Raw genomic sequence first — 26303 nt, forward strand, 5'->3', positions numbered from 1 at the left:
GCGTCTCTCGCTCTTCCCCTCAATCAAAGGGTCAGACGGAGGGAACCGGACGGGGTCACCGAGCAGAGAACCCCAGACAGCGCCCACCGCTCCTCGAAGGCTTCAAGGGAGTCGGTGGACGCCGCCCAGAGGAACTCCGCTCGGATACGTGAGTGTACTGAGGATCGGAAAACGGCCCCACAGTCGCAGGACGTTTCATGGGCCAACCTCCTCTCTCTGGTTTTGTAAATGGCTGTTTTAGCCAAAGCTAGGAGGAGGTTGACCAGAAGATCCCGCGACTTTGTGGGGCCACGAATGGGAAGTGTATAGATAAAAAGGTGGGGGGAAAAATGAAGCCAGAAGCGTAATAAAATATTTGTGAGGAGCCGGAAAAGGGGCTGCAATCTGGCGCACTCTAAATACACGTGCACCAGGGTTTCCCTCACATTACAAAAAGGACAAGTGTCCGGAATGGGGGTAAACCGTGTCAAAAACACGCCCGTGCTCACAGCTCCGTGAAGGAGCCGCCAACTGATGTCCCCGACGGGCCTTGGGACCAGGGTGGAATACAGGCTGGCCCACCGAGGTTGCTCACCCTCCAAAGGTGGCAGGAGATCCCGCCACTTTGTATCGGGGCGGGACACCAGGGTGTGGGCGTGAAGGGTGTGAAGCGTAAGTGTATATAAATATTTCCGTGAAGCAATTTGAAAGCTAACCGGCTGCAGTTCGTGCAGCCGGCTTGCAGTGAAAGGGTGAGGGGTGTGTTGGGATCTATGGGGTGGGGGCCCGATGGAAAGGTCCGGCGGGCCTGGGGTAAGGGATGGGCGGGGTGTGCCCTCGCACAAGGCTCGGCTAACATAAGCCCGAGCAGCGGGGGTCAAGGCGGCCTTCACCTCCTGAAGTACGCGCCGGGGGGTACGGAGGCTGGAGAGCCCCATGCGCCGAGCGAGCATCAGGGGATCCAGCCAGTCTCTCCGGTCGTAGTCCAGGAGGTCTCCGACCCTCGTAACTTCCGCCAGGACCAACCTCTGGCGCACCGAGCGGGACTCCGCCACCTGCACACGGAGCTGGGGGTTGTGTAGCAGGGGCTCCGTGAGGAGATCTGCCCCCACGGTGGCCGCCACGGACCTGGTTGTTAGAAACAATTTCCAGGTCCGGAGGAGGTCCTGGTGGAAGACCGGCAGCCCGGAGAGGTCTCGCGGAAAACCCCTCGGAGAAAGATAAAAGAGCTGCCGGTCATATCGAAACCCTTGGAAACGGCGCAGGAAGGCGTGCGCCAGTATGCTCCACGCCGAACTACTTGCACTATAAAAGAGCCTCTGCAGGGCCTGGAGGCGGAAGACGCGGACCTGAGTGTACAGACACTTCAGGCCCTGCCCTCCTTCCTTCAGGGGTAGATGAAGAACTCCAACAGGGGCCCAGTGCATTCCTGACCAAAAGAACTCTAGAATCAATCTCCGGAGATGGGTCAGGAAACCCGGGGCCAGGGTGTTGAGCCGGTACCAGAGCGTGGACAGGACTAGTTGGTTAAGCACCAGTGCTCTCCCTCGGAGGGAGAGACATCGAAGAAGCCTCGTCCATCTCCGGATCCGCTCTATCACCCCGCCCTCTAAATTTTGCCAGTTCTCCGGCGGGGAAGGATGCGTGGCGGAAAGGTAAACGCCGAGATAGAGCAGTGGACCCGCACTCCACCGGATGGTCTGAAGTGCGGGTGGGAGGGAGCTCACCTGCCGCCAGTCCCCCACCGCCAAGCCAGAGCTCTTGACCCAGTTGACTCGGGCGGAGGAGGCTGCCGAATAGATGGCTTGGCATGCCTCCACTCGCGCCAAGTCACCCGGGTCCTGGACCACGAGGAGTACGTCATCGGCGTACGCCGACAGGACCAGCCGCAGCTCCGGCTCCCGCAGCACCAACCCTGTCATCCTCCTGCGGAGGAGACAGAGGAAAGGCTCAATCGCCAGAGCATACAACTGTCCGAGAGGGGGCACCCCTGCCGCACTCCTCGCCCGAAGCTGACCGGTTCAGTCAGGGTCCAGTTGAGCCTAACCAAACACTCCGCGGAGGCATACAGCACCCGGAGAAAACTCACAAACTGAGGTCCAAATCCAAACGCCTGCAGAGTGCTCAGGAGGTACCCATGATCTACTCTATCCAACGCCTTCTCCTGATCAAGAGACAGGAGGGACAACGATAGACCATCTCTCCGCCCGAGTTCCAAAAGGTCTCGGACTAGAAAGAGGTTGTCGAAAATGCTGCGACCCGGGACAGTATAGGTCTGGTCTGGGTGGACCACGTCCGCCATCACGGACCCTAGCCGCAGCGAGATTGCTTTCGCTACGATTTTGTAATCCGTGCTAAGGAGTGAGACGGGACGCCAGTTTCGTAGATCGCGGAGGTCCCCCTTCTTCGGCAGCAAAGCGAGCACCGCTCGCCTGCATGACAGAGGGAGGACCCCGCTCTGCAAGGACTCAGCCCAGACGGTGACAAGGTCTGGGCCGAGAATGTCCCAGAACGCGCGGTAAAACTCCACGGTCAGCCCGTTCATGCCCGGAGATTTATTGGTGGGCATGCGACGGAGGGCTTCCGAGAACTCGGCCAGGGTGAGAGGCAGCTCTAGTCGGTCTCGGTTGCCCACGCTGACCGTGGGGAGTTCCTCCCAGAGCACCTCGCAAGCGTCAGGATCGGTCGGGTCCGGGGAGAAAAGGCTTGTGTTGAAGTCACGGGCCCTCCCACACATCTCCTCCGGACCCGTGAGGGGGGTGCCGTCTTCCGCAAGAAGGCAGGTGACGTGTTTCTTGGCCCCCCTCGTTTTCTCCAGGGCATAGAAGAAGCGGGAGCCGCGGTCCATCTCCCGAAGGAGGCGGATGCGGGATCGAACGAAGGCACCTCGGGCCCGGTGGTCCTCAAGGGCCCGGAGCTCCTCCCGCTTCTCCCGGCACGCTCCGCAGAGGGACGGGTCCTCGGGATCGGCGGCCAGGCGCCTCTCCATCTCTAAGACCTCCCGTTCCAGCTGCTCTATCGCCGCATTTCGCCGTCGGCTGGTGCCCCGAGTGTAGTCACGGCAGAAGAGCTTGGCGCGCACCTTCCCGAGATCCCACCATCGCCGCACCGAGGGAAAGGCACGCCACTGCTCTCGCCAGGCCAACCAAAACTCCCGGAAGGACATCACAAAGCTCTCGTCCTCCAACAGGCTGTTATTAAAGTGCCAATAGGCCGGCCCTGGTCTCTCTGCACGGAGGGAAACCGTTACAGCGACTAAATGATGATTGGAGAATGGGGCCGGCCGAATGGCGGAGGAGTGGGCCTGTGAAAGATGGAAACGGGATAAGTAAATACGGTCCAACCGAGAGTGGTGTGACCGATGGGCCTCCACCCGGACAAAGGTAAACGTGGAGGTGTCATCTGGGTGATGGTCACGCCAGACGTCCACTAGGGAATGATGGTCAACTATCCCTTGGAGAATATTCGCAGCGGCCGGACTCGGTTCGGCCCCTGAGCGGTCCCGTTCCTCGAGGGTGGTGTTAAAGTCCCCTCCCAGGACCAGGCACTCGTGCGAATCCAGGGTGCCGAGAAAGTCGGACACCTGCTGATAAAATTGTGGCCGCCTGGAGCTCATTTGCGGGGCATAGATATTAACAAAATTAACCACGAGCCCCTCCATACGGACTCGAAGGTGCAGCACGTGGCCCGACACGGCCTCATTGACCCCTAGCACCTCAGGCCGTAGGTTGGGGGAGAATAGGGTTGCCACTCCAGCCTGCCAGGTCGCAAAGTGGCTAAAGTATACCCCGTCCCCCCACTCCAGCCGCCACCTGTCCTCGGCGGCCGGGTCTGTATGGGTCTCCTGCAGGAAAACTACAGAGTACCTCCCCTCCCGAAGGTAAGAGAGCACCTGGGACCTGCGGAGAGCCATCCTACAGCCCCTGGTATTCAGGGTCGCAATAATAAGAGGCGTCATACGGGGGGCTGGAGGGGTGGGGGTCTCGTATTGGCGGGGGGGTTCAGGGCCCCCGGCGGGTTGCACAGCAACCCATGACCCATCCCGTAGGTGAGTAGATCGCTGCGGAAGCTGCGGGCTCGCTCGTAGGCCGCAGCACCGCGCTTTCCTTGCCCCCTGCCCTCCTTTATAAGGGCCTTTGTGGCCTGGAGGAGTTGATCAAAGTCCCCCCATAGCCGAAGAGCCAACTGTGCCCTATCGCGGGCGCCACGGAAGTGCTCTAGGAACTTCCGTAGCGCATGCCGCAGCTCATGGGGGGGTGGGGTTACAATTCCCAAGGTATTCCCTGATGGGCCTCTTAATACAGCCTCGTGGTCCGCTAAGGCAGGTAGACAGGGTGCGGACCACCGACGGGGCGTCTGACAGGCTGGGGTTATTAAATTCACTTCACGCCTTGGGGTGGAGGGGGATGGCAGGGGAAAAATTGCCACTCCTAACGGGTCGCGACTAGAAAGTGCAAAGACTGCTCCCTGGGGGGAGTCTGCAAAAGGCGGAAAGGAAATAACCCCAGGGGCGGCATTAACATTGCAGGAGGAGGGACCTTGGGCAGGGGCAGGGGTGGGGGCAGGGGTAAGGCTCTGGGGTGCAGGAGGCGAGCAGCTAAAGGAAAGTGCCTCCTGAGCAGAGTCAAGGGTTAAGGGGGAAGGGGAGGGGCTCCCAAGAATGCTAGGTGCTGGCTCCATGGTGGTTTTAGCGGTCACGGCATCAGGTGGTGGACCGCCTTCTGCAGGGTGCTCACCCGGAAAGGCAAAAAGGGGGAGGGAGCATGGGGAAAGGGAGGCTGGGGTAAGGCTGCCCAGCTCGAGGCCAGCCGGCAGCAAATCATCCCCTCCCTGGGTGACCGGGGTCAAATCTAGGGCCTCAATCTCCGCATACACGGAGGAGAGGCCAACTCCTGCCACCCCGGGGGCCTCTCCTCTAGGGCCCGCCTCAACGGCCGCCTCGGGGTCCACGGGGGGTTCGGGTAGCGTCCAGGCAGAAGGGGTGTCCTCAGAAGTCTCGCAGGGGAGGGTTTCCCGTGGAGGGGGGATTCTGCCCTCCAATGCCAGTCCGTCTTCCCCTCCCGACACCGGCGGATGGATCTCGCTCGCGGCCGTGGCGGGAGGCTCGATAGCAGTGCCTCCTTTCCTGGTCTTCCGGGGGGCTTCCGCGTCGGGTGGATGCAGCGGAGCTCGAGCCTTCCGCTTGCCTCGCTTCCCCTGGACTAGGGTCCAGCCCTCCATAGCATCATCTGGGGGTTGGCTAGCAGGGGTCGTGTCGGGGGGCGGAGGCGATGGTTTAGGGGTTCGGGGAGGTAGCGGTGGGGCAACATGAGGGGCGGGGGTTTCTCCTTGGGGAGGGCCCTCTCTTATACCCGATAATATCCTTGCCACACCCTCCTCCATGGGCTCTATTGGGTTGGTACTAGCAAGGGTGGAAACCCCTTGCTCGCCCGGGCATTGTAGGGAAGGTATCTCTTGGGCCCGGACGGGAGCAGCGATGGGTCGAGTAGGAGGAGGGTTGGTTTCAGGTACTGGGCAGCCAGGGGCGTCGGCAGCGACGGGGCCGATGTCCTGCCGGGTCTCGGGGGTTTTGGGTGCCCCTCCCCCCCGAGCCAAAGGGCAGTCTCTGCGGACATGCCCCGCTGAGCGGCAGAGGTAGCACCGGGCCTCTCCGGTAGAATAAAAGACCCGATAGCGGGCTCCCTCGTAGGGGACTAGAAAGGACCCCTCAAGCGCCTCTCCGTCACGTGCCCCTGCCGGTGGTAGAAGCTGCACTTGCCGGCGGAACGAAAAAATGTGACGGAGGGTGGGGTCCTTGCAGCCCAACGGGAGAGGGCTGATGACAGAAACAAGTTTCCCCAGGGTGGAAAGAGCGGGTAACAGGGCAGCATTGGGTAAGAAGGGAGGAACGGAGGTAAGGACGAGGCGAACGCCCAGGTCTTTTAACGGTTCTAGGGGGACAAACATCCCCCCTACCGTCAGGCCCCTCTCCACCGCCTCCTGGGCGGCATCCTCCGAGGCTAAGAAGAAAACGACCTTCCCATACATCTTGGAGGCCGCCACAATAGCCGTGGGTCCTACCACCTTCGCCAACGCCTGCACGTATGTCTCCACGTGGGGCGAGGCGGGCACCAGGAGGCAACGGACGCCGTGCTTCCTGGTCAAGGCGGGAAAAGGGCCTCGGCCGCTGGTGATGGTGGCGGAGGCGGGGGGGGGGCGAGATGACGAGGCGGCAGGCAGCGGGGAGCCCGCTGCCGCCCGGGCATACGTCCTGGGGGCCGGGGGAGGGACAATCGCAGAGCTGGTGGAGGGAAACGCTGGGAGGGGCGCCACGGTTGATGACGAGGCCGCAGCGGTGGGGGCAGCCCCTGCCATGGAGGGCTCAGTGGTTTTAGCGGGGCCCTTTCCTTTCCACCCGCCCCGGCCCTTCTGGCGAACCGGGGGGGGTTTCCTAGAATCTGGGGGGGTGGTGGGTGCAGCAGCAGCAGCAATCACCCTGGTGCCTCCTGCTACCGGTGCCCCAGCATGGGGGGTGATAAGTACCTTAACAATAGTAGTAGGGGGGGGACCTTGGGGGTTGGGCAGGGGTGGTGGTGGGAAAGGAACAACTAATTTTATTAAAGCAGTCTCGCCCCTCTCGTTCCCCGCCATTGTGAGCAGGGAGAGACAGGGAGACACCGGAAGGAGGAAGGGGGAGGGGAGAAGGCGAAATAGCCCCTCCTTCCGCTGGCTGCGGACGGGAAGGGAAAAAATGCCGAGGGAGGGGGGCTGGGAGGAGGGGGGGGAACAAAATCGGGGTCCAGTAAAAGGGGCAAGTTGTGGGATAAGCAATCCGGGGGGGGGGGGGTGCAGACCCACACACGTTTGTCCAAAGAGTCTAGGTTGGTCGGTTGTTAGGTCCGGTCCGGTCGGCAAAGTTCAAAGCAAACAGCTGGATCCGAAGGGAGATGGCAGATTGCCAGCAGGGACAGACTGCGGGGGGGCCGTGACAGTTGTAATAACGATGGGGGGGTAGGGGCACCGATGGATCGGGGGTGGGGGTCTCCACGCCACACCCCCTGTGCCGCCACAAACGCAAGTAATCACAGTCAAACTCCCCCCCACGAGAGTATAATTCAGAAAGTTACTCAATCTTACGGCCTTCGTCACAATGATTTATATTATTTCTTCTGTCTGATGAAATCTCCGTCTCCGGCTGTGTTGGCTGTGTTCCAAGTCCTCCGGTATGTTAAGAATGTTGTAAGGTCCAAGCTGCTGGCAAAACGGCTGGGTCTGGGGGTTTCCCTCTCCCCCCTCCGGACAGCAAAATCGGCAATCTTCCCCCCCCTCCTCCGGGGGCTCAGCTGAGGCAAATAGCTGCGCCCGAAAGCAGGCGTGGGGGGGGATGGCCGGCGAAGGACGTAGATGGAAAAAAACACAAAAAATTTTAAAAAAAATCAAAAAAGCGTCTGGCCCGGTCGGGGGGGGACTAAGGCAGGTGCAAAAAGTAAGAAAAATCCTGGCCAGGGGGGTTTAGGAAAGAATAGAAAGCAGATAGCTGAGGAGCAAGCAAAAGACGTTCCGTTTCCTAACAGGGAAGGTTTTTTTTTTTTTTTTAAAAAACAAAAAGAAAGTTTATTGGTAACGCTTACAGAATTACCAAAGAAAACAAAACAACTATGCAACAAAACAACGCAATCAGAAGGTATAACACAGCAGCTTTCAGGAGGGAGAAGTGTTCAGGCTAGCCTGGGCCCAGAGCGGGGGGGCTTCCTCGACACTCGTGGTCTTCCACCCCCTCGAGTTACCCAGTGCCGCGCCCAGTGTCACCGATCCTCCCTCTCCTGAGAGTGCCCGGTAAGATGGGCACGGCTGCGGGGTGGGCGGTTTAGGGAGGGGGGGGTAGACACCCATGTATTATAGGACCCCTCCTAGATGACAGGAATGATGGTATCCACAGCGGCAATGGCTGGGGCTGGCGTCTCTCGCTCTTCCCCTCAATCAAAGGGTCAGACGGAGGGAACCGGACGGGGTCACCGAGCAGAGAACCCCAGACAGCGCCCACCGCTCCTCGAAGGCTTCAAGGGAGTCGGTGGACGCCGCCCAGAGGAACTCCGCTCGGATACGTGAGTGTACTGAGGATCGGAAAACGGCCCCACAGTCGCAGGACGTTTCATGGGCCAACCTCCTCTCTCTGGTTTTGTAAATGGCTGTTTTAGCCAAAGCTAGGAGGAGGTTGACCAGAAGATCCCGCGACTTTGTGGGGCCACGAATGGGAAGTGTATAGATAAAAAGGTGGGGGGAAAAATGAAGCCAGAAGCGTAATAAAATATTTGTGAGGAGCCGGAAAAGGGGCTGCAATCTGGCGCACTCTAAATACACGTGCACCAGGGTTTCCCTCACATTACAAAAAGGACAAGTGTCCGGAATGGGGGTAAACCGTGTCAAAAACACGCCCGTGCTCACAGCTCCGTGAAGGAGCCGCCAACTGATGTCCCCGACGGGCCTTGGGACCAGGGTGGAATACAGGCTGGCCCACCGAGGTTGCTCACCCTCCAAAGGTGGCAGGAGATCCCGCCACTTTGTATCGGGGCGGGACACCAGGGTGTGGGCGTGAAGGGTGTGAAGCGTAAGTGTATATAAATATTTCCGTGAAGCAATTTGAAAGCTAACCGGCTGCAGTTCGTGCAGCCGGCTTGCAGTGAAAGGGTGAGGGGTGTGTTGGGATCTATGGGGTGGGGGCCCGATGGAAAGGTCCGGCGGGCCTGGGGTAAGGGATGGGCGGGGTGTGCCCTCGCACAAGGCTCGGCTAACATAAGCCCGAGCAGCGGGGGTCAAGGCGGCCTTCACCTCCTGAAGTACGCGCCGGGGGGTACGGAGGCTGGAGAGCCCCATGCGCCGAGCGAGCATCAGGGGATCCAGCCAGTCTCTCCGGTCGTAGTCCAGGAGGTCTCCGACCCTCGTAACTTCCGCCAGGACCAACCTCTGGCGCACCGAGCGGGACTCCGCCACCTGCACACGGAGCTGGGGGTTGTGTAGCAGGGGCTCCGTGAGGAGATCTGCCCCCACGGTGGCCGCCACGGACCTGGTTGTTAGAAACAATTTCCAGGTCCGGAGGAGGTCCTGGTGGAAGACCGGCAGCCCGGAGAGGTCTCGCGGAAAACCCCTCGGAGAAAGATAAAAGAGCTGCCGGTCATATCGAAACCCTTGGAAACGGCGCAGGAAGGCGTGCGCCAGTATGCTCCACGCCGAACTACTTGCACTATAAAAGAGCCTCTGCAGGGCCTGGAGGCGGAAGACGCGGACCTGAGTGTACAGACACTTCAGGCCCTGCCCTCCTTCCTTCAGGGGTAGATGAAGAACTCCAACAGGGGCCCAGTGCATTCCTGACCAAAAGAACTCTAGAATCAATCTCCGGAGATGGGTCAGGAAACCCGGGGCCGGGGCCAGGGTGTTGAGCCGGTACCAGAGCGTGGACAGGACTAGTTGGTTAAGCACCAGTGCTCTCCCTCGGAGGGAGAGACATCGAAGAAGCCTCGTCCATCTCCGGATCCGCTCTATCACCCCGCCCTCTAAATTTTGCCAGTTCTCCGGCGGGGAAGGATGCGTGGCGGAAAGGTAAACGCCGAGATAGAGCAGTGGACCCGCACTCCACCGGATGGTCTGAAGTGCGGGTGGGAGGGAGCTCACCTGCCGCCAGTCCCCCACCGCCAAGCCAGAGCTCTTGACCCAGTTGACTCGGGCGGAGGAGGCTGCCGAATAGATGGCTTGGCATGCCTCCACTCGCGCCAAGTCACCCGGGTCCTGGACCACGAGGAGTACGTCATCGGCGTACGCCGACAGGACCAGCCGCAGCTCCGGCTCCCGCAGCACCAACCCTGTCATCCTCCTGCGGAGGAGACAGAGGAAAGGCTCAATCGCCAGAGCATACAACTGTCCGAGAGGGGGCACCCCTGCCGCACTCCTCGCCCGAAGCTGACCGGTTCAGTCAGGGTCCAGTTGAGCCTAACCAAACACTCCGCGGAGGCATACAGCACCCGGAGAAAACTCACAAACTGAGGTCCAAATCCAAACGCCTGCAGAGTGCTCAGGAGGTACCCATGATCTACTCTATCGAACGCCTTCTCCTGATCAAGAGACAGGAGGGACAACGATAGACCATCTCTCCGCCCGAGTTCCAAAAGGTCTCGGACTAGAAAGAGGTTGTCGAAAATGCTGCGACCCGGGACAGTATAGGTCTGGTCTGGGTGGACCACGTCCGCCATCACGGACCCTAGCCGCAGCGAGATTGCTTTCGCTACGATTTTGTAATCCGTGCTAAGGAGTGAGACGGGACGCCAGTTTCGTAGATCGCGGAGGTCCCCCTTCTTCGGCAGCAAAGCGAGCACCGCTCGCCTGCATGACAGAGGGAGGACCCCGCTCTGCAAGGACTCAGCCCAGACGGTGACAAGGTCTGGGCCGAGAATGTCCCAGAACGCGCGGTAAAACTCCACGGTCAGCCCGTTCATGCCCGGAGATTTATTGGTGGGCATGCGACGGAGGGCTTCCGAGAACTCGGCCAGGGTGAGAGGCAGCTCTAGTCGGTCTCGGTTGCCCACGCTGACCGTGGGGAGTTCCTCCCAGAGCACCTCGCAAGCGTCAGGATCGGTCGGGTCCGGGGAGAAAAGGCTTGTGTTGAAGTCACGGGCCCTCCCACACATCTCCTCCGGACCCGTGAGGGGGGTGCCGTCTTCCGCAAGAAGGCAGGTGACGTGTTTCTTGGCCCCCCTCGTTTTCTCCAGGGCATAGAAGAAGCGGGAGCCGCGGTCCATCTCCCGAAGGAGGCGGATGCGGGATCGAACGAAGGCACCTCGGGCCCGGTGGTCCTCAAGGGCCCGGAGCTCCTCCCGCTTCTCCCGGCACGCTCCGCAGAGGGACGGGTCCTCGGGATCGGCGGCCAGGCGCCTCTCCATCTCTAAGACCTCCCGTTCCAGCTGCTCTATCGCCGCATTTCGCCGTCGGCTGGTGCCCCGAGTGTAGTCACGGCAGAAGAGCTTGGCGCGCACCTTCCCGAGATCCCACCATCGCCGCACCGAGGGAAAGGCACGCCACTGCTCTCGCCAGGCCAACCAAAACTCCCGGAAGGACATCACAAAGCTCTCGTCCTCCAACAGGCTGTTATTAAAGTGCCAATAGGCCGGCCCTGGTCTCTCTGCACGGAGGGAAACCGTTACAGCGACTAAATGATGATCGGAGAATGGGGCCGGCCGAATGGCGGAGGAGTGGGCCTGTGAAAGATGGAAACGGGATAAGTAAATACGGTCCAACCGAGAGTGGTGTGACCGATGGGCCTCCACCCGGACAAAGGTAAACGTGGAGGTGTCATCTGGGTGATGGTCACGCCAGACGTCCACTAGGGAATGATGGTCAACTATCCCTTGGAGAATATTCGCAGCGGCCGGACTCGGTTCGGCCCCTGAGCGGTCCCGTTCCTCGAGGGTGGTGTTAAAGTCCCCTCCCAGGACCAGGCACTCGTGCGAATCCAGGGTGCCGAGAAAGTCGGACACCTGCTGATAAAATTGTGGCCGCCTGGAGCTCATTTGCGGGGCATAGATATTAACAAAATTAACCACGAGCCCCTCCATACGGACTCGAAGGTGCAGCACGTGGCCCGACACGGCCTCATTGACCCCTAGCACCTCAGGCCGTAGGTTGGGGGAGAATAGGGTTGCCACTCCAGCCTGCCAGGTCGCAAAGTGGCTAAAGTATACCCCGTCCCCCCACTCCAGCCGCCACCTGTCCTCGGCGGCCGGGTCTGTATGGGTCTCCTGCAGGAAAACTACAGAGTACCTCCCCTCCCGAAGGTAAGAGAGCACCTGGGACCTGCGGAGAGCCATCCTACAGCCCCTGGTATTCAGGGTCGCAATAATAAGAGGCGTCATACGGGGGGCTGGAGGGGTGGGGGTCTCGTATTGGCGGGGGGGTTCAGGGCCCCCGGCGGGTTGCACAGCAACCCATGACCCATCCCGTAGGTGAGTAGATCGCTGCGGAAGCTGCGGGCTCGCTCGTAGGCCGCAGCACCGCGCTTTCCTTGCCCCCTGCCCTCCTTTATAAGGGCCTTTGTGGCCTGGAGGAGTTGATCAAAGTCCCCCCATAGCCGAAGAGCCAACTGTGCCCTATCGCGGGCGCCACGGGAGTGCTCTAGGAACTTCCGTAGCGCATGCCGCAGCTCATGGGGGGGTGGGGTTACAATTCCCAAGGTATTCCCTGATGGGCCTCTTAATACAGCCTCGTGGTCCGCTAAGGCAGGTAGACAGGGTGCGGACCACCGACGGGGCGTCTGACAGGCTGGGGTTATTAAATTCACTTCACGCCTTGGGGTGGAGGGGGATGGCAGGGGAAAAATTGCCACTCCTAACGGGTCGCGACTAGAAAGTGCAAAGACTGCTCCCTGGGGGGAGTCTGCAAAAGGCGGAAAGGAAATAACCCCAGGGGCGGCATTAACATTGCAGGAGGAGGGACCTTGGGCAGGGGCAGGGGTGGGGGCAGGGGTAAGGCTCTGGGGTGCAGGAGGCGAGCAGCTAAAGGAAAGTGCCTCCTGAGCAGAGTCAAGGGTTAAGGGGGAAGGGGAGGGGCTCCCAAGAATGCTAGGTGCTGGCTCCATGGTGGTTTTAGCGGTCACGGCATCAGGTGGTGGACCGCCTTCTGCAGGGTGCTCACCCGGAAAGGCAAAAAGGGGGAGGGAGCATGGGGAAAGGGAGGCTGGGGTAAGGCTGCCCAGCTCGAGGCCAGCCGGCAGCAAATCATCCCCTCCCTGGGTGACCGGGGTCAAATCTAGGGCCTCAATCTCCGCATACACGGAGGAGAGGCCAACTCCTGCCACCCCGGGGGCCTCTCCTCTAGGGCCCGCCTCAACGGCCGCCTCGGGGTCCACGGGGGGTTCGGGTAGCGTCCAGGCAGAAGGGGTGTCCTCAGAAGTCTCGCAGGGGAGGGTTTCCCGTGGAGGGGGGATTCTGCCCTCCAATGCCAGTCCGTCTTCCCCTCCCGACACCGGCGGATGGATCTCGCTCGCGGCCGTGGCGGGAGGCTCGATAGCAGTGCCTCCTTTCCTGGTCTTCCGGGGGGCTTCCGCGTCGGGTGGATGCAGCGGAGCTCGAGCCTTCCGCTTGCCTCGCTTCCCCTGGACTAGGGTCCAGCCCTCCATAGCATCATCTGGGGGTTGGCTAGCAGGGGTCGTGTCGGGGGGCGGAGGCGATGGTTTAGGGGTTCGGGGAGGTAGCGGTGGGGCAACATGAGGGGCGGGGGTTTCTCCTTGGGGAGGGCCCTCTCTTATACCCGATAATATCCTTGCCACACCCTCCTCCATGGGCTCTATTGGGTTGGTACTAGCAAGGGTGGAAACCCCTTGCTCGCCCGGGCATTGTAGGGAAGGTATCTCTTGGGCCCGGACGGGAGCAGCGATGGGTCGAGTAGGAGGAGGGTTGGTTTCAGGTACTGGGCAGCCAGGGGCGTCGGCAGCGACGGGGCCGATGTCCTGCCGGGTCTCGGGGGTTTCGGGTGCCCCTCCCCCCCGAGCCAAAGGGCAGTCTCTGCGGACATGCCCCGCTGAGCGGCAGAGGTAGCACCGGGCCTCTCCGGTAGAATAAAAGACCCGATAGCGGGCTCCCTCGTAGGGGACTAGAAAGGACCCCTCAAGCGCCTCTCCGTCACGTGCCCCTGCCGGTGGTAGAAGCTGCACTTGCCGGCGGAACGAAAAAATGTGACGGAGGGTGGGGTCCTTGCAGCCCAACGGGAGAGGGCTGATGACAGAAACAAGTTTCCCCAGGGTGGAAAGAGCGGGTAACAGGGCAGCATTGGGTAAGAAGGGAGGAACGGAGGTAAGGACGAGGCGAACGCCCAGGTCTTTTAACGGTTCTAGGGGGACAAACATCCCCCCTACCGTCAGGCCCCTCTCCACCGCCTCCTGGGCGGCATCCTCCGAGGCTAAGAAGAAAACGACCTTCCCATACATCTTGGAGGCCGCCACAATAGCCGTGGGTCCTACCACCTTCGCCAACGCCTGCACGTATGTCTCCACGTGGGGCGAGGCGGGCACCAGGAGGCAACGGACGCCGTGCTTCCTGGTCAAGGCGGGAAAAGGGCCTCGGCCGCTGGTGATGGTGGCGGAGGCGGGGGGGGGGCGAGATGACGAGGCGGCAGGCAGCGGGGAGCCCGCTGCCGCCCGGGCATACGTCCTGGGGGCCGGGGGAGGGACAATCGCAGAGCTGGTGGAGGGAAACGCTGGGAGGGGCGCCACGGTTGATGACGAGGCCGCAGCGGTGGGGGCAGCCCCTGCCATGGAGGGCTCAGTGGTTTTAGCGGGGCCCTTTCCTTTCCACCCGCCCCGGCCCTTCTGGCGAACCGGGGGGGGTTTCCTAGAATCTGGGGGGGTGGTGGGTGCAGCAGCAGCAGCAATCACCCTGGTGCCTCCTGCTACCGGTGCCCCAGCATGGGGGGTGATAAGTACCTTAACAATAGTAGTAGGGGGGGACCTTGGGGGTTGGGCAGGGGTGGTGGTGGGAAAGGAACAACTAATTTTATTAAAGCAGTCTCGCCCCTCTCGTTCCCCGCCATTGTGAGCAGGGAGAGACAGGGAGACACCGGAAGGAGGAAGGGGGAGGGGAGAAGGCGAAATAGCCCCTCCTTCCGCTGGCTGCGGACGGGAAGGGAAAAAATGCCGAGGGAGGGGGGCTGGGAGGAGGGGGGGGAACAAAATCGGGGTCCAGTAAAAGGGGCAAGTTGTGGGATAAGCAATCCGGGGGGGGGGGTGCAGACCCACACACGTTTGTCCAAAGAGTCTAGGTTGGTCGGTTGTTAGGTCCGGTCTGGTCGGCAAAGTTCAAAGCAAACAGCTGGATCCGAAGGGAGATGGCAGATTGCCAGCAGGGACAGACTGCGGGGGGGCCGTGACAGTTGTAATAACGATGGGGGGGTAGGGGCACCGATGGATCGGGGGTGGGGGTCTCCACGCCACACCCCCTGTGCCGCCACAAACGCAAGTAATCACAGTCAAACTCCCCCCCACGAGAGTATAATTCAGAAAGTTACTCAATCTTACGGCCTTCGTCACAATGATTTATATTATTTCTTCTGTCTGATGAAATCTCCGTCTCCGGCTGTGTTGGCTGTGTTCCAAGTCCTCCGGTATGTTAAGAATGTTGTAAGGTCCAAGCTGCTGGCAAAACGGCTGGGTCTGGGGGTTTCCCTCTCCCCCCTCCGGACAGCAAAATCGGCAATCTTCCCCCCCCTCCTCCGGGGGCTCAGCTGAGGCAAATAGCTGCGCCCGAAAGCAGGCGTGGGGGGGGATGGCCGGCGAAGGACGTAGATGGAAAAAAACACAAAAAATTTTTAAAAAAATCAAAAAAGCGTCTGGCCCGGTCGGGGGGGGACTAAGGCAGGTGCAAAAAGTAAGAAAAATCCTGGCCAGGGGGGTTTAGGAAAGAATAGAAAGCAGATAGCTGAGGAGCAAGCAAAAGACGTTCCGTTTCCTAACAGGGAAGGTTTTTTTTTTTTTTTTAAAAAACAAAAAGAAAGTTTATTGGTAACGCTTACAGAATTACCAAAGAAAACAAAACAACTATGCAACAAAACAACGCAATCAGAAGGTATAACACAGCAGCTTTCAGGAGGGAGAAGTGTTCAGGCTAGCCTGGGCCCAGAGCGGGGGGGCTTCCTCGACACTCGTGGTCTTCCACCCCCTCGAGTTACCCAGTGCCGCGCCCAGTGTCACCGATCCTCCCTCTCCTGAGAGTGCCCGGTAAGATGGGCACGGCTGCGGGGTGGGCGGTTTAGGGAGGGGGGGGTAGACACCCATGTATTATAGGACCCCTCCTAGATGACAGGAATGATGGTATCCACAGCGGCAATGGCTGGGGCTGGCGTCTCTCGCTCTTCCCCTCAATCAAAGGGTCAGACGGAGGGAACCGGACGGGGTCACCGAGCAGAGAACCCCAGACAGCGCCCACCGCTCCTCGAAGGCTTCAAGGGAGTCGGTGGACGCCGCCCAGAGGAACTCCGCTCGGATACGTGAGTGTACTGAGGATCGGAAAACGGCCCCACAGTCGCAGGACGTTTCATGGGCCAACCTCCTCTCTCTGGTTTTGTAAATGGCTGTTTTAGCCAAAGCTAGGAGGAGGTTGACCAGAAGATCCCGCGACTTTGTGGGGCCACGAATGGGAAGTGTATAGATAAAAAGGTGGGGGGAAAAATGAAGCCAGAAGCGTAATAAAATATTTGTGAGGAGCCGGAAAAGGGGCTGCAATCTGGCGCACTCTAAATACACGTGCACCAGGGTTTCCCTCACATTACAAAAAGGACAAGTGTCCGGAATGGGGGTAAACCGTGTCAAAAACACGCCCGTGCTCACAGCTCCGTGAAGGAGCCGCCAACTGATGTCCCCGACGGGCCTTGGGACCAGGGTGGAATACAGGCTGGCCCACCGAGGTTGCTCACCCTCCAAAGGTGGCAGGAGATCCCGCCACTTTGTATCGGGGCGGGACACCAGGGTGTGGGCGTGAAGGGTGTGAAGCGTAAGTGTATATAAATATTTCCGTGAAGCAATTTGAAAGCTAACCGGCTGCAGTTCGTGCAGCCGGCTTGCAGTGAAAGGGTGAGGGGTGTGTTGGGATCTATGGGGTGGGGGCCCGATGGAAAGGTCCGGCGGGCCTGGGGTAAGGGATGGGCGGGGTGTGCCCTCGCACAAGGCTCGGCTAACATAAGCCCGAGCAGCGGGGGTCAAGGCGGCCTTCACCTCCTGAAGTACGCGCCGGGGGGTACGGAGGCTGGAGAGCCCCATGCGCCGAGCGAGCATCAGGGGATCCAGCCAGTCTCTCCGGTCGTAGTCCAGGAGGTCTCCGACCCTCGTAACTTCCGCCAGGACCAACCTCTGGCGCACCGAGCGGGACTCCGCCACCTGCACACGGAGCTGGGGGTTGTGTAGCAGGGGCTCCGTGAGGAGATCTGCCCCCACGGTGGCCGCCACGGACCTGGTTGTTAGAAACAATTTCCAGGTCCGGAGGAGGTCCTGGTGGAAGACCGGCAGCCCGGAGAGGTCTCGCGGAAAACCCCTCGGAGAAAGATAAAAGAGCTGCCGGTCATATCGAAACCCTTGGAAACGGCGCAGGAAGGCGTGCGCCAGTATGCTCCACGCCGAACTACTTGCACTATAAAAGAGCCTCTGCAGGGCCTGGAGGCGGAAGACGCGGACCTGAGTGTACAGACACTTCAGGCCCTGCCCTCCTTCCTTCAGGGGTAGATGAAGAACTCCAACAGGGGCCCAGTGCATTCCTGACCAAAAGAACTCTAGAATCAATCTCCGGAGATGGGTCAGGAAACCCGGGGCCGGGGCCAGGGTGTTGAGCCGGTACCAGAGCGTGGACAGGACTAGTTGGTTAAGCACCAGTGCTCTCCCTCGGAGGGAGAGACATCGAAGAAGCCTCGTCCATCTCCGGATCCGCTCTATCACCCCGCCCTCTAAATTTTGCCAGTTCTCCGGCGGGGAAGGATGCGTGGCGGAAAGGTAAACGCCGAGATAGAGCAGTGGACCCGCACTCCACCGGATGGTCTGAAGTGCGGGTGGGAGGGAGCTCACCTGCCGCCAGTCCCCCACCGCCAAGCCAGAGCTCTTGACCCAGTTGACTCGGGCGGAGGAGGCTGCCGAATAGATGGCTTGGCATGCCTCCACTCGCGCCAAGTCACCCGGGTCCTGGACCACGAGGAGTACGTCATCGGCGTACGCCGACAGGACCAGCCGCAGCTCCGGCTCCCGCAGCACCAACCCTGTCATCCTCCTGCGGAGGAGACAGAGGAAAGGCTCAATCGCCAGAGCATACAACTGTCCGAGAGGGGGCACCCCTGCCGCACTCCTCGCCCGAAGCTGACCGGTTCAGTCAGGGTCCAGTTGAGCCTAACCAAACACTCCGCGGAGGCATACAGCACCCGGAGAAAACTCACAAACTGAGGTCCAAATCCAAACGCCTGCAGAGTGCTCAGGAGGTACCCATGATCTACTCTATCGAACGCCTTCTCCTGATCAAGAGACAGGAGGGACAACGATAGACCATCTCTCCGCCCGAGTTCCAAAAGGTCTCGGACTAGAAAGAGGTTGTCGAAAATGCTGCGACCCGGGACAGTATAGGTCTGGTCTGGGTGGACCACGTCCGCCATCACGGACCCTAGCCGCAGCGAGATTGCTTTCGCTACGATTTTGTAATCCGTGCTAAGGAGTGAGACGGGACGCCAGTTTCGTAGATCGCGGAGGTCCCCCTTCTTCGGCAGCAAAGCGAGCACCGCTCGCCTGCATGACAGAGGGAGGACCCCGCTCTGCAAGGACTCAGCCCAGACGGTGACAAGGTCTGGGCCGAGAATGTCCCAGAACGCGCGGTAAAACTCCACGGTCAGCCCGTTCATGCCCGGAGATTTATTGGTGGGCATGCGACGGAGGGCTTCCGAGAACTCGGCCAGGGTGAGAGGCAGCTCTAGTCGGTCTCGGTTGCCCACGCTGACCGTGGGGAGTTCCTCCCAGAGCACCTCGCAAGCGTCAGGATCGGTCGGGTCCGGGGAGAAAAGGCTTGTGTTGAAGTCACGGGCCCTCCCACACATCTCCTCCGGACCCGTGAGGGGGGTGCCGTCTTCCGCAAGAAGGCAGGTGACGTGTTTCTTGGCCCCCCTCGTTTTCTCCAGGGCATAGAAGAAGCGGGAGCCGCGGTCCATCTCCCGAAGGAGGCGGATGCGGGATCGAACGAAGGCACCTCGGGCCCGGTGGTCCTCAAGGGCCCGGAGCTCCTCCCGCTTCTCCCGGCACGCTCCGCAGAGGGACGGGTCCTCGGGATCGGCGGCCAGGCGCCTCTCCATCTCTAAGACCTCCCGTTCCAGCTGCTCTATCGCCGCATTTCGCCGTCGGCTGGTGCCCCGAGTGTAGTCACGGCAGAAGAGCTTGGCGCGCACCTTCCCGAGATCCCACCATCGCCGCACCGAGGGAAAGGCACGCCACTGCTCTCGCCAGGCCAACCAAAACTCCCGGAAGGACATCACAAAGCTCTCGTCCTCCAACAGGCTGTTATTAAAGTGCCAATAGGCCGGCCCTGGTCTCTCTGCACGGAGGGAAACCGTTACAGCGACTAAATGATGATCGGAGAATGGGGCCGGCCGAATGGCGGAGGAGTGGGCCTGTGAAAGATGGAAACGGGATAAGTAAATACGGTCCAACCGAGAGTGGTGTGACCGATGGGCCTCCACCCGGACAAAGGTAAACGTGGAGGTGTCATCTGGGTGATGGTCACGCCAGACGTCCACTAGGGAATGATGGTCAACTATCCCTTGGAGAATATTCGCAGCGGCCGGACTCGGTTCGGCCCCTGAGCGGTCCCGTTCCTCGAGGGTGGTGTTAAAGTCCCCTCCCAGGACCAGGCACTCGTGCGAATCCAGGGTGCCGAGAAAGTCGGACACCTGCTGATAAAATTGTGGCCGCCTGGAGCTCATTTGCGGGGCATAGATATTAACAAAATTAACCACGAGCCCCTCCATACGGACTCGAAGGTGCAGCACGTGGCCCGACACGGCCTCATTGACCCCTAGCACCTCAGGCCGTAGGTTGGGGGAGAATAGGGTTGCCACTCCAGCCTGCCAGGTCGCAAAGTGGCTAAAGTATACCCCGTCCCCCCACTCCAGCCGCCACCTGTCCTCGGCGGCCGGGTCTGTATGGGTCTCCTGCAGGAAAACTACAGAGTACCTCCCCTCCCGAAGGTAAGAGAGCACCTGGGACCTGCGGAGAGCCATCCTACAGCCCCTGGTATTCAGGGTCGCAATAATAAGAGGCGTCATACGGGGGGCTGGAGGGGTGGGGGTCTCGTATTGGCGGGGGGGTTCAGGGCCCCCGGCGGGTTGCACAGCAACCCATGACCCATCCCGTAGGTGAGTAGATCGCTGCGGAAGCTGCGGGCTCGCTCGTAGGCCGCAGCACCGCGCTTTCCTTGCCCCCTGCCCTCCTTTATAAGGGCCTTTGTGGCCTGGAGGAGTTGATCAAAGTCCCCCCATAGCCGAAGAGCCAACTGTGCCCTATCGCGGGCGCCACGGGAGTGCTCTAGGAACTTCCGTAGCGCATGCCGCAGCTCATGGGGGGGTGGGGTTACAATTCCCAAGGTATTCCCTGATGGGCCTCTTAATACAGCCTCGTGGTCCGCTAAGGCAGGTAGACAGGGTGCGGACCACCGACGGGGCGTCTGACAGGCTGGGGTTATTAAATTCACTTCACGCCTTGGGGTGGAGGGGGATGGCAGGGGAAAAATTGCCACTCCTAACGGGTCGCGACTAGAAAGTGCAAAGACTGCTCCCTGGGGGGAGTCTGCAAAAGGCGGAAAGGAAATAACCCCAGGGGCGGCATTAACATTGCAGGAGGAGGGACCTTGGGCAGGGGCAGGGGTGGGGGCAGGGGTAAGGCTCTGGGGTGCAGGAGGCGAGCAGCTAAAGGAAAGTGCCTCCTGAGCAGAGTCAAGGGTTAAGGGGGAAGGGGAGGGGCTCCCAAGAATGCTAGGTGCTGGCTCCATGGTGGTTTTAGCGGTCACGGCATCAGGTGGTGGACCGCCTTCTGCAGGGTGCTCACCCGGAAAGGCAAAAAGGGGGAGGGAGCATGGGGAAAGGGAGGCTGGGGTAAGGCTGCCCAGCTCGAGGCCAGCCGGCAGCAAATCATCCCCTCCCTGGGTGACCGGGGTCAAATCTAGGGCCTCAATCTCCGCATACACGGAGGAGAGGCCAACTCCTGCCACCCCGGGGGCCTCTCCTCTAGGGCCCGCCTCAACGGCCGCCTCGGGGTCCACGGGGGGTTCGGGTAGCGTCCAGGCAGAAGGGGTGTCCTCAGAAGTCTCGCAGGGGAGGGTTTCCCGTGGAGGGGGGATTCTGCCCTCCAATGCCAGTCCGTCTTCCCCTCCCGACACCGGCGGATGGATCTCGCTCGCGGCCGTGGCGGGAGGCTCGATAGCAGTGCCTCCTTTCCTGGTCTTCCGGGGGGCTTCCGCGTCGGGTGGATGCAGCGGAGCTCGAGCCTTCCGCTTGCCTCGCTTCCCCTGGACTAGGGTCCAGCCCTCCATAGCATCATCTGGGGGTTGGCTAGCAGGGGTCGTGTCGGGGGGCGGAGGCGATGGTTTAGGGGTTCGGGGAGGTAGCGGTGGGGCAACATGAGGGGCGGGGGTTTCTCCTTGGGGAGGGCCCTCTCTTATACCCGATAATATCCTTGCCACACCCTCCTCCATGGGCTCTATTGGGTTGGTACTAGCAAGGGTGGAAACCCCTTGCTCGCCCGGGCATTGTAGGGAAGGTATCTCTTGGGCCCGGACGGGAGCAGCGATGGGTCGAGTAGGAGGAGGGTTGGTTTCAGGTACTGGGCAGCCAGGGGCGTCGGCAGCGACGGGGCCGATGTCCTGCCGGGTCTCGGGGGTTTTGGGTGCCCCTCCCCCCCGAGCCAAAGGGCAGTCTCTGCGGACATGCCCCGCTGAGCGGCAGAGGTAGCACCGGGCCTCTCCGGTAGAATAAAAGACCCGATAGCGGGCTCCCTCGTAGGGGACTAGAAAGGACCCCTCAAGCGCCTCTCCGTCACGTGCCCCTGCCGGTGGTAGAAGCTGCACTTGCCGGCGGAACGAAAAAATGTGACGGAGGGTGGGGTCCTTGCAGCCCAACGGGAGAGGGCTGATGACAGAAACAAGTTTCCCCAGGGTGGAAAGAGCGGGTAACAGGGCAGCATTGGGTAAGAAGGGAGGAACGGAGGTAAGGACGAGGCGAACGCCCAGGTCTTTTAACGGTTCTAGGGGGACAAACATCCCCCCTACCGTCAGGCCCCTCTCCACCGCCTCCTGGGCGGCATCCTCCGAGGCTAAGAAGAAAACGACCTTCCCATACATCTTGGAGGCCGCCACAATAGCCGTGGGTCCTACCACCTTCGCCAACGCCTGCACGTATGTCTCCACGTGGGGCGAGGCGGGCACCAGGAGGCAACGGACGCCGTGCTTCCTGGTCAAGGCGGGAAAAGGGCCTCGGCCGCTGGTGATGGTGGCGGAGGCGGGGGGGGGGCGAGATGACGAGGCGGCAGGCAGCGGGGAGCCCGCTGCCGCCCGGGCATACGTCCTGGGGGCCGGGGGAGGGACAATCGCAGAGCTGGTGGAGGGAAACGCTGGGAGGGGCGCCACGGTTGATGACGAGGCCGCAGCGGTGGGGGCAGCCCCTGCCATGGAGGGCTCAGTGGTTTTAGCGGGGCCCTTTCCTTTCCACCCGCCCCGGCCCTTCTGGCGAACCGGGGGGGGTTTCCTAGAATCTGGGGGGGTGGTGGGTGCAGCAGCAGCAGCAATCACCCTGGTGCCTCCTGCTACCGGTGCCCCAGCATGGGGGGTGATAAGTACCTTAACAATAGTAGTGGGGGGGGACCTTGGGGGTTGGGCAGGGGTGGTGGTGGGAAAGGAACAACTAATTTTATTAAAGCAGTCTCGCCCCTCTCGTTCCCCGCCATTGTGAGCAGGGAGAGACAGGGAGACACCGGAAGGAGGAAGGGGGAGGGGAGAAGGCGAAATAGCCCCTCCTTCCGCTGGCTGCGGACGGGAAGGGAAAAAATGCCGAGGGAGGGGGGCTGGGAGGAGGGGGGGGAACAAAATCGGGGTCCAGTAAAAGGGGCAAGTTGTGGGATAAGCAATCCGGGGGGGGGGGGTGCAGACCCACACACGTTTGTCCAAAGAGTCTAGGTTGGTCGGTTGTTAGGTCCGGTCTGGTCGGCAAAGTTCAAAGCAAACAGCTGGATCCGAAGGGAGATGGCAGATTGCCAGCAGGGACAGACTGCGGGGGGGCCGTGACAGTTGTAATAACGATGGGGGGGTAGGGGCACCGATGGATCGGGGGTGGGGGTCTCCACGCCACACCCCCTGTGCCGCCACAAACGCAAGTAATCACAGTCAAACTCCCCCCCACGAGAGTATAATTCAGAAAGTTACTCAATCTTACGGCCTTCGTCACAATGATTTATATTATTTCTTCTGTCTGATGAAATCTCCGTCTCCGGCTGTGTTGGCTGTGTTCCAAGTCCTCCGGTATGTTAAGAATGTTGTAAGGTCCAAGCTGCTGGCAAAACGGCTGGGTCTGGGGGTTTCCCTCTCCCCCCTCCGGACAGCAAAATCGGCAATCTTCCCCCCCCTCCTCCGGGGGCTCAGCTGAGGCAAATAGCTGCGCCCGAAAGCAGGCGTGGGGGGGGATGGCCGGCGAAGGACGTAGATGGAAAAAAACACAAAAAATTTTAAAAAAAATCAAAAAAGCGTCTGGCCCGGTCGGGGGGGGACTAAGGCAGGTGCAAAAAGTAAGAAAAATCCTGGCCAGGGGGGTTTAGGAAAGAATAGAAAGCAGATAGCTGAGGAGCAAGCAAAAGACGTTCCGTTTCCTAACAGGGAAGGTTTTTTTTTTTTTTTTAAAAAACAAAAAGAAAGTTTATTGGTAACGCTTACAGAATTACCAAAGAAAACAAAACAACTATGCAACAAAACAACGCAATCAGAAGGTATAACACAGCAGCTTTCAGGAGGGAGAAGTGTTCAGGCTAGCCTGGGCCCAGAGCGGGGGGGCTTCCTCGACACTCGTGGTCTTCCACCCCCTCGAGTTACCCAGTGCCGCGCCCAGTGTCACCGATCCTCCCTCTCCTGAGAGTGCCCGGTAAGATGGGCACGGCTGCGGGGTGGGCGGTTTAGGGAGGGGGGGGTAGACACCCATGTATTATAGGACCCCTCCTAGATGACAGGAATGATGGTATCCACAGCGGCAATGGCTGGGGCTGGCGTCTCTCGCTCTTCCCCTCAATCAAAGGGTCAGACGGAGGGAACCGGACGGGGTCACCGAGCAGAGAACCCCAGACAGCGCCCACCGCTCCTCGAAGGCTTCAAGGGAGTCGGTGGACGCCGCCCAGAGGAACTCCGCTCGGATACGTGAGTGTACTGAGGATCGGAAAACGGCCCCACAGTCGCAGGACGTTTCATGGGCCAACCTCCTCTCTCTGGTTTTGTAAATGGCTGTTTTAGCCAAAGCTAGGAGGAGGTTGACCAGAAGATCCCGCGACTTTGTGGGGCCACGAATGGGAAGTGTATAGATAAAAAGGTGGGGGGAAAAATGAAGCCAGAAGCGTAATAAAATATTTGTGAGGAGCCGGAAAAGGGGCTGCAATCTGGCGCACTCTAAATACACGTGCACCAGGGTTTCCCTCACATTACAAAAAGGACAAGTGTCCGGAATGGGGGTAAACCGTGTCAAAAACACGCCCGTGCTCACAGCTCCGTGAAGGAGCCGCCAACTGATGTCCCCGACGGGCCTTGGGACCAGGGTGGAATACAGGCTGGCCCACCGAGGTTGCTCACCCTCCAAAGGTGGCAGGAGATCCCGCCACTTTGTATCGGGGCGGGACACCAGGGTGTGGGCGTGAAGGGTGTGAAGCGTAAGTGTATATAAATATTTCCGTGAAGCAATTTGAAAGCTAACCGGCTGCAGTTCGTGCAGCCGGCTTGCAGTGAAAGGGTGAGGGGTGTGTTGGGATCTATGGGGTGGGGGCCCGATGGAAAGGTCCGGCGGGCCTGGGGTAAGGGATGGGCGGGGTGTGCCCTCGCACAAGGCTCGGCTAACATAAGCCCGAGCAGCGGGGGTCAAGGCGGCCTTCACCTCCTGAAGTACGCGCCGGGGGGTACGGAGGCTGGAGAGCCCCATGCGCCGAGCGAGCATCAGGGGATCCAGCCAGTCTCTCCGGTCGTAGTCCAGGAGGTCTCCGACCCTCGTAACTTCCGCCAGGACCAACCTCTGGCGCACCGAGCGGGACTCCGCCACCTGCACACGGAGCTGGGGGTTGTGTAGCAGGGGCTCCGTGAGGAGATCTGCCCCCACGGTGGCCGCCACGGACCTGGTTGTTAGAAACAATTTCCAGGTCCGGAGGAGGTCCTGGTGGAAGACCGGCAGCCCGGAGAGGTCTCGCGGAAAACCCCTCGGAGAAAGATAAAAGAGCTGCCGGTCATATCGAAACCCTTGGAAACGGCGCAGGAAGGCGTGCGCCAGTATGCTCCACGCCGAACTACTTGCACTATAAAAGAGCCTCTGCAGGGCCTGGAGGCGGAAGACGCGGACCTGAGTGTACAGACACTTCAGGCCCTGCCCTCCTTCCTTCAGGGGTAGATGAAGAACTCCAACAGGGGCCCAGTGCATTCCTGACCAAAAGAACTCTAGAATCAATCTCCGGAGATGGGTCAGGAAACCCGGGGCCGGGGCCAGGGTGTTGAGCCGGTACCAGAGCGTGGACAGGACTAGTTGGTTAAGCACCAGTGCTCTCCCTCGGAGGGAGAGACATCGAAGAAGCCTCGTCCATCTCCGGATCCGCTCTATCACCCCGCCCTCTAAATTTTGCCAGTTCTCCGGCGGGGAAGGATGCGTGGCGGAAAGGTAAACGCCGAGATAGAGCAGTGGACCCGCACTCCACCGGATGGTCTGAAGTGCGGGTGGGAGGGAGCTCACCTGCCGCCAGTCCCCCACCGCCAAGCCAGAGCTCTTGACCCAGTTGACTCGGGCGGAGGAGGCTGCCGAATAGATGGCTTGGCATGCCTCCACTCGCGCCAAGTCACCCGGGTCCTGGACCACGAGGAGTACGTCATCGGCGTACGCCGACAGGACCAGCCGCAGCTCCGGCTCCCGCAGCACCAACCCTGTCATCCTCCTGCGGAGGAGACAGAGGAAAGGCTCAATCGCCAGAGCATACAACTGTCCGAGAGGGGGCACCCCTGCCGCACTCCTCGCCCGAAGCTGACCGGTTCAGTCAGGGTCCAGTTGAGCCTAACCAAACACTCCGCGGAGGCATACAGCACCCGGAGAAAACTCACAAACTGAGGTCCAAATCCAAACGCCTGCAGAGTGCTCAGGAGGTACCCATGATCTACTCTATCCAACGCCTTCTCCTGATCAAGAGACAGGAGGGACAACGATAGACCATCTCTCCGCCCGAGTTCCAAAAGGTCTCGGACTAGAAAGAGGTTGTCGAAAATGCTGCGACCCGGGACAGTATAGGTCTGGTCTGGGTGGACCACGTCCGCCATCACGGACCCTAGCCGCAGCGAGATTGCTTTCGCTACGATTTTGTAATCCGTGCTAAGGAGTGAGACGGGACGCCAGTTTCGTAGATCGCGGAGGTCCCCCTTCTTCGGCAGCAAAGCGAGCACCGCTCGCCTGCATGACAGAGGGAGGACCCCGCTCTGCAAGGACTCAGCCCAGACGGTGACAAGGTCTGGGCCGAGAATGTCCCAGAACGCGCGGTAAAACTCCACGGTCAGCCCGTTCATGCCCGGAGATTTATTGGTGGG

Source organism: Lepidochelys olivacea (genome assembly GCF_965140295.1).
Source record: "Lepidochelys olivacea isolate rLepOli2 genome assembly, chromosome: 2".
NCBI lineage: Eukaryota > Metazoa > Chordata > Testudines > Cheloniidae > Lepidochelys > Lepidochelys olivacea.